The sequence below is a fragment of the Zingiber officinale genome, chromosome 7A (genome assembly GCF_018446385.1).
Source record: "Zingiber officinale cultivar Zhangliang chromosome 7A, Zo_v1.1, whole genome shotgun sequence".
NCBI classification, from domain to species: domain Eukaryota; kingdom Viridiplantae; phylum Streptophyta; class Magnoliopsida; order Zingiberales; family Zingiberaceae; genus Zingiber; species Zingiber officinale.
The window spans coordinates 13,118,787-13,127,734 of NC_055998.1; the positions used below are offsets into that span (position 1 = coordinate 13,118,787).

Sequence of the window (8,948 nt, forward strand, 5' to 3'; positions counted from 1 at the left end):
GCACTAGAGGTAAGGAACCTACACCTCCTACACATGCTCATTCCATTCTACACTCAATATGATGAGACCAGGACTTCTCATTCCTATGTCTCGTGCTATTCCTCCAGTTGTTCCTTCACTCAAGGCGGAACCAACTATCCTTGTGACTTCATCACCCCTTCTTTAGGCTTTAACTTCTTCTCTCACCAGGCACTGTGCCAAAAGAACCCCTTGCAGGAGATTGATCATTCCTGGGCCTATTGAAACACCTATTGAACAAGCTCCTTCATCAGTTGGCCTTACACCTCCTGATCCAATTTCACAGGTTTCCTTGGCTACTCCTGAACTTCCTCCTTCTTCTTCTTCACAACCCACACCCAGCTCCTCCATCCGTTTTAAACAATCTCATGGATTACCATCCTAGTTTGATCAGACATCTATTCCTCCTTCATATAGGATACTCCAATTAAAAGGTATCTTAGCTGAGTCATGGATGCATTCTCAGGCACATTTGAGGGAACACACTATCTTTGAACGTGCTGATGATCATAACAGCCAAGCTACTGCGGTAAGTCTGTGATTTAATTTCCTTGGTCTATGGTTATGAAGTGTAACATCCATTGTTGTAAAGTGTAATTATGTTGTTAACTTATTTTAGTTCTATGCCTCAAGCTTACATTTGGATCAGCTAGCTACAGATTTAGAAAGGACTAATCGAGTTCTAAAAGACAAAGTAGAGGAATTACAAGTTGTCTCCAACCTCCCTAATGATGAACTCATTCAGCTATGAGACAAAGTAAATTCACAGACTAAACTCAACGCTGGCCTAGAAAAAGCCTTACAAGATTGTCGCTAATTACTACAATCTTGAGAAGAAGAAAATAAAGACTTGGAACTTCAATTATAATGGAATACATCTCAACTCAGGGTAGAGAATGTTGGATTAAACCTAATGGTCCGTGTGACCATGTGTTTTGCTGTTAGGGTAAAGAGTTTAAGTTAGGATTACTGGGCAGACCAAATGTGCTTACATAGTAGATTACATAGTTAGACCTAATGCCCGTGTGACCATATGTCAGTGTGACCGAGCACATTTGGTACGACCCAGTAATATACTATGTAAGCACATTTGGTCTTTGGGCAAAGGGTTTAAGATAGGATTACCCTCGTTATTTGATATGTGTATGTGAGTGTGCAAGTTTGTAGGATACACATATGACTCAGCTTGATGGCTTTGGGTCCAGTAAAGGATGGAGCACCCGAGGGACCGTGGACAAGGCAGCAAGGACAAGGGATGCAGGAAGCGACACTACAAGAAAATTCTCATTCAACAACACTCAAATGACAACGGTTTTATGCCAAATCATTGTCGTTTTGCCTTTTAACAATTGTTTTAACAAAAACTGTTGTCTTTTAGCAGTCTTTTTGGCTTACAACAACGATTTTTAAAAACCATTGTCTATTTATGATTTTTTGGGGCTACGACAACGGTTTTTAAAGGCTATGACAATAGTTTTGAAAACTGTTGTCAATGTGTGTGTTTTTGGGATTACGACAATGGTTTTTGAAAACCATTGTGTATTAAATATTGTTGAATACTGTTATTTTTTTCCTTTGCCATTTTTTCCATTCGCCATCTTTTGCTGCCACGTTTTTTCTTTCCCTCTCCTTGAACTTTTTTGCTGCCACATTCCCCCCTTTACCTTTTCGATCCCTAAGCAATTTTGCCCTACTTCACGTTTTTTTCTCCTTTCCTCTCCAAGCCCTAAACCTGCCGGCTCTTCTCCTTTCCTCTCCAAGCCCTAAACCCATTGCTCCTTCATGACTCGTAGCAAACCAGTCGTGGGGAGGGAGAGAGATGGGCAACAGAGGCCACAAGCGTAGGAGCAACCAGGGGGGATCAGCAACGAAGGTCGCATGATCTAGAGGATGACTCCGGGAATGAGCGGTGTGGCCAAGCATCATGACCGTGGAGGCATGGTCACAACAGTAGTGACGGTGGTGGCGTGAGGTGGGAGGGTTGCGTGGAGTTTGAGGAAGGGTCAGATGGGGGATCTGATGGAGGAGAGAGCCTTGCGAGGACGAGAAGCCTCGTGGACGGCGACCTAGAGGAGCTCAAAGGGTGATTAATTTTGTTGGAGCCTTGCTAATATGATGCATGTGGCCATTCTTAATAACCCACTTCATTTCTCATGTAGGCCATCTCTTTAACTTGTCGTCTACCTAAAGGTGTTTTTCGAGGATGCGCCAAATGTGAACATTGTCAGAAGGTGGTGAAATTCCATCAATAACTTTGCATACATTACTTACAATGTTTTTGTTTCTAGTTTACAAAATGACTGTTAGAGTGCTGTAATAGGTTACTGCAAGATGGAAGCCACAAGATGCTCACAAGCTTGTTCTTGACAATGCACCTGTATTTTATCCTACCGAAGAGGTTATTTTAATTTATAGTGCTATCTGAAAAGACTGCTCTAGATTTGAACTTGTACCTTCTTTTGGTGCTAATGAATAATTTTGGTTTTTGAATAGGAGTTTAAAGATACAATCAAATATATTGCAACTATACGCCAAAGTGCAGAGCAGTATGGAATATCCCGAATAGTTCCACCCTCATCTTGGAATCCCACATGCCTTCTCAAGTAGAAGCAAATATGGAGAAATTCAAAATTTGCTCCCCAAATCCAATATGTAGATAAGCTTCAAAATCGCCTTACATAAAAGAAGATGGGCAGAAGTCATATCTTTATGAGGGGAAGAAGAAAGGCTCTTAAAGCAGAGAATACCAATGAAGAAGATAAGTGCAGAATCTAATTTGTACCTTATCCAGATTTCACTTTAGAATCTTTTGAGACGTATGCAGATGAGTTCAAGAGACAATATTTTAGCAGAAGTGCAGAATTTGTTTTAGGGTCTTGCCAGCAGGAACCTTCCATTGATGATATTGAAGGTGAATATTGGTGGATAGTGGAAAGACCAACAGAAGAGATTGAGGTGCCACCACATTTCCTATGCAGACATACATAATCATTATGCATTTTCATCTGTTGATTTATTTCACAATTTGGCTTCACAACTTTGATGTGCTGTATCCACTTTCTTCTTTCCTTAAAACTTTGTTGTTTCCATACCTTAATATTAGAAACTTTATTCATATATTGGTTTCGATCAGAACCTGCAGCCAGGTAGAACTCTAACTCATATGCTGACTTTGGTTGTTTAGGTTCTTTATGGTGCTGATTTTGACACTAGGGTTTTCAGTAGTGACTTTCCCAAAGAGTTATCCTCTACGAAGGTATCAACACTAGGGGATCAGTATATGAGTTCTGGATGGAATTTAAATAACTTCCCTGGGCTTCCGAGCTCTGTTTTATCGTTTGAAAGTGGAGACATTTATGATGTCCTAGTTCCATGGTTGTATGTTGGAATGTGCTTTTCCTCCTTTTGTTAGGTAAGATGGTATTTCTCATATCACACACTAAGCAAATCCATAGCTTACATATGGCATGAGGCTGCCATAGAATTGGCATCTAATAAACTTGCTTTAGAATTGACATCTAATAAACTTGCACATTGCAAATGCATAATTCTTTACTTTCAACTTATAGGCTAATTGATGTTTCTTTTGTTAACAGCATATGGAAGATGTTGTTTGCTACTCGGAATATCATACCAGTTCCCCTGTACAAAAATTTTGTACAAGTCCTGAACCATTCCTAACAACCTATTGTGTTCTTTAGAAATTAAATTTGGAATCACAAACAGAATTTAACATTATTGATTCCAAATTCAACTTATCTGTTCTTAGAGGTTTAGATTTGGATCACAAATGATGCTTAACATTACTGATCCAAATCCACCCATGTTACAAATTCGATTAAATATTTATTTCAGAGATTGACTTCCAGGTTAAACATGGCGAGGCACTAGGCCTTCTTGGGTATGAGATCATCCACCACTTCTTAGATAAAGCCTTTCAACGAAATTCAATATTTAATCTCTTTATAGTAACCCTAGGTTTAACCAATAAGAACAATCGAATCACAAGTTCGAAAAATAAAAGAAACACAAAATTGAAAACATAAATTCGATAGCCTAGATTCATTAGCCTCTTGTGTTTGGTATTTCAAGATCTAAACAAAAGAATAAACTAGTTATGATGCATAAACTAATAACTAGTTATACCTTTTGTAGCTTATTGACCTCACGATCTTCTGTCGTATTCTTCTTCTTATCTCGGACGTCGTGTGAGCGACGATCTATCGAGATGAGAATCCAGCCAAGCCTCCTTCTTCTCCTTGCAAGTTTCGGCCACCAACAATCTCCTAGAGATGAAGAACTTCGGCCAGCAACCAAGCTCCAAGGAATGCTAAGAAACAAAGCCTCCTTTCTCTACTTCTTCTCCAAGCTAAATCCGGCCACCAAAATCTCCTTGAAAGTTGATGCCGCCGGCCACCAAAGAAGAAGAAAAGGAGAAGAGGAAGAAGATGAGGGCCGACCACCACCAAGGAATAGAGGAGAGGAATAATAGATGTGTTGTTATGCGGTGAGGCACCTCTACCCTCTCTTTTATATTCCTTGGTCTTGGCAAATAAGGAAAGTTTTAAAACATAATTAAAATTTCCTTATTTCCCTTGCCAATGTCTAAGAAGGAAAATTTAATAAAACCTTCCTTATAATTCTTTCAATAGCCGACCATATCAAATCCTCCAAATAAGGAAAGTTTTAAACACAAAATTAAAACATCCTAATTTGTTTCTGGAAATTTTTAAAATACATATTTCTCTTTTAAAAATTTCCTTCATGGTTGGTTATAAAAGGAAACTTTTATAAATTAAAATCTCTCTATTAAAACATGTGGATGATTACAAAAAAGAAAATTTTCTCCAAAATTAAAATATTCCTTTTAATTACAAATAAGGAAAGATATCAAATCTTTCTCTTAATCCTTTGTAGAAACTATAAAAGGAAAGATTTATAATTTTTAAAACTCTCTTTTAAAACCATGGGGATGGTTACAAAAAGAAAAGTTTTATCAAAACTTAAAATCTTCCTTTTAACTACAAATAAGGAAAAATATCATACCTTTCTCTTAATCCTTTGTAGAAAGCTATAAAAGGAAAGATTTATAATTTTTTAAACTCTCTTTTAAAACCATGGGGATGGTTACAAAAAGAAAAGTTTTATCAAAAATTAAATTCTTCCTTTTAACTACAAATAAGGAAAGATATTAAACATTTCTCTTAATCCTTTGTAGAAAGCTATAAAAGGAAAGATTTATAATTTTTAAAACTCTCTTTTAAAATCATGGCTTCCACACAAGGAAATATTTAAAATTTAAAACTCCTTTTAATCTAATGTGGCCGACCACCCTACTTGGGCTCCAAGCTAGGGCCGACCACCACTTGAACCCATCTTTCCTTGGTTTGGCCGGCCCTAGCTTGGGCTCCAAGCTAGGCTTGGCCGTCCACCTTAAGGTGGGTAAGAAGTTGAGTTGGATGGATATAAGACTTTATAAATAAAAGGCTACGACAGGGACCAAGAGGAGGAATTGGTTTTCATCTCCCGATGAACTTGAGCTTCCCGTGTTCGCCCCGAACACTCAACTCGAGTTCATCAATAATAACTCATACCACTAAAGAGTTATTATTGAACTACCGCACCAATCCCATATTACTATATGGACTCCTTCTTATCATGAGTGTGTTAGTCTCCCTATGTTTAAGATATAGAATGTCCACTAATTAAATGAGTTACTGACAACTCACTTAATTAATATTTAGCTCCGAGAGTAGTACCACTCATCTTCATTGTCATGCCGGACTAAGTCCACCTGCAGGGTTTACATGACAATCTTTATGAGCTCCTCAAGGGGACATCATCAACCTAGATTACTAGGACACAATTTCATTCTTTAATCAACAGCACACCATATAAATAATATCATTTCCCAACTTATCGGGCATATTGATTTAACAAGCTAAATCGCACCCTTTGATAAATTAAAGAAATAAATATTAAATATATGTGCTTATTATTATATCATGATTAAGAGTACACACTTCCATAATAATAGAGGTATTGTTCTTTTATATAGTCAGTATAAAAAGAAACTACCTCAAATGGTCTTACTCAATACACTCATAGTGTACTAGTGTAATTTATTAGTCAAGATAAACTAATACCTAATTACACTACAACCACTCCTATGGTTTGTCCCATTCCATCTTGGTTATAAGCAACTGTTTATAATTTATAAGGAACTGATAACATGATCTTCTGTGTGTGGTACCACACACCATGTTATCTACAATATAAATTAAATGAACAACTACACTTAGCATAAATGTAGACATTTGACCAATATGATTCTTATAAATATTTATACAGAAAGCTAGACTTTTAGTATACACTCTAATAGAAGATCATCATCTATACTCATTAAACTATATGCATTGGGGTGCACCAAAAATATGGTATGGAGTCGCAAGGAAAGATTCCTTAAAATTAGAGGAAGCTATGAAAAAAAATCTGCCAGATTTGTTTGAAGAACAAACGGACTTGCTGCACAATCTTGTATGTATATGTTTGGTTATTATAATCCTATTATGATAATATTCATTCCTTTTTTATGCACAGTTATAAGTGTGTTTTATTTTAAATGTATCTATTAATCAAATTAAAACTTGAAAATCTTTTTAAACATCTAGTTTCTGTGCTAGAATATCTCTTTTTACTAATCCTTCTTTTATCAGGTGACACAATTTTGACCTTCTCTTTTATGGTTGGAAGGTGTACCTGTATATCGTTGTTTTCAAAATGAAGGAGAATTTGTTCTCACATTCCCATGAGCATATCATTCTGGTTTCAATTCTGGATTCAACTATGCAGAGGCTGTAAATGTGGCTCCTATTGATTGGCTGCTCTATGGGCAGCATGCCGTGGAGCTTTACCGCAAACAGGGACGCAGGATATCCATATCGCATGACAAATTGTTGCTGGGAGCTGCAAGAGAAGCCATTAGAGCACAGTGGAATATTCTATTCCTGAGGAAAAACACTCCAGATAATTTAAGCTGCCTCAAATGTAGAGTCCATTGAAAGTCATTTACATGGCATGTCAGCAATTGCATTGGAGGGTAATGTATAGTACATGTTTTATATAGACTTGCTCCAAATCAAAAATATATGGTCTTATGAATTTTCTCTATAACATGCATGCCTATTTTCCTTAGTTATCTTTTCTCAGGAGATGGTACTAATGCAACTGATTATATATCTTTTCTCAAGAGATGGTACTAATGCAACTAATGCAATCTTGAAATTTGGCCCAATTAAACATCAATTACGTTTCATTTCTTTTAAGTTCAAAGTTTTTTATATTACATGTCTCATGTCCAAATAAATTTTATCCCAATACAAAGAAATTTAACAAAATTAGTCAATGTGATGAGAAATTCAACTTGTTCAAGACTTTCTTTTAGAAAGTTCACTGTCGCGATTGCAATCATTTGTCAAACGCTACCTTTGTCTAGAACAAGGGTGAGCATTTGCCTCTATGATATAGGTGGTGCCATGATATTGGTTAAGAACAAGTGGCAAACAAGCCTCTTTTAAAGACAGTCTTCCAGGTAATCTTTCATTATCTTAATCTTATTCCCATCTTACAACAACTTTTTTAAATATACTTTTGATTTGAGTTTTGCTTAGTTGCTTTCGTTTACCTCATGACAGGTGATGCGGAGACTGTTTAGTCCTCGTAAGACCACTCTACTATTTGTTATATGAGATAAAACAAGGGTGAGCATTTTCATATGTGCATTTTTTAGCTTCTATATTGGAGACTCCTAATCCAATGAAAATGAGTATTCATGTGCATTTTTTATATGTCGAGATCTCCTGGTGTTTTATCAAAGGGGTGGAAAGATTGGACTTTTTGATGGAGCTAGTGTGGGAAGACTGGATTTATTATGGAATTGATGATCAACAATGTTGGAAAAGGTTGACATGGAAGAATCAGCAAGTGAGAAAGAGGAGTCTAATGAAATTCTACAAGTTGAAGATTGTGATGGGGCTTCGGTGACAATAATTACTTACAATCCTACATGGCATGAACCACCATCACAAGTTTCTAGTCTTTTGACTATTGTTCATTAGTTGTAAATGGAGTTTATTTGTTTATTTGTATTGGGATAAATTTTATTTGATTATTAGACATGTCTCTTCTTTTGTGATTGTAATTCTTATATAAGTAACATTTTGAATGACATTGATGTGGACAATATTCTTTCTTTTGTGATTATGATTCTTTATTATATATTTATATTGAAATATAATATATTGGTATTCAAAGATAATAATTTAAAAGACAACGGTTTAAAAACCGTTGTCGTAGCCCCAAAAACGATTGTAACTAGCAGTAAAAATGCTCTAAACAACAACGGTTTTAAACTGTTGTCTTTTCATTCAAAGACAACGGTTTAAAACCGTTTCAAAACTGTTGTCTTTTCATTCTACGACATTGGTTTAAAATCGTTATCGTAGCCCCCACTTTTAACAACACTGTCAATTACAACGATTTTAAAGGGTCTATGACAACAGTTTTTAACCGTTGTCTTTTACTATTTTTGTTGTATTGCGACTTCGAGACATACACAAAGGATGACATTGGGGATGAGCTGCGGGCTTGAATGCATCTAAGATTTTAGTATTAGCCCTAGTACCAATTATGAGATGATTGTAAAGGGCTCAATTTGTATCGTATTTCATTATTACTAAAAGGTAAAGTTGGTTATTATATTTATTTCAGTTCAGTGCCGATTGAATAAGTATAATAATGTCCTTGGGTAGTACGTTCTTATCTACAATATATCAATTAGTTGAATTGATAGTGAGATATGTAGATATATATAGAACACTACTCTAAACTATTCCTAGTCAAGCATTAATATACAAGGACAATATTAATGC

General features: G+C 36.1%; 1 pseudogene; it reads left to right on the top strand.

Annotated features, from left to right (window-relative positions):
• The first annotated feature begins 472 nt into the window (after window positions 1–472).
• LOC121999219 lies at window positions 473–7,079 on the top strand (annotated as a pseudogene).
• The last annotated feature ends 1,869 nt before the right edge of the window (window positions 7,080–8,948 follow it).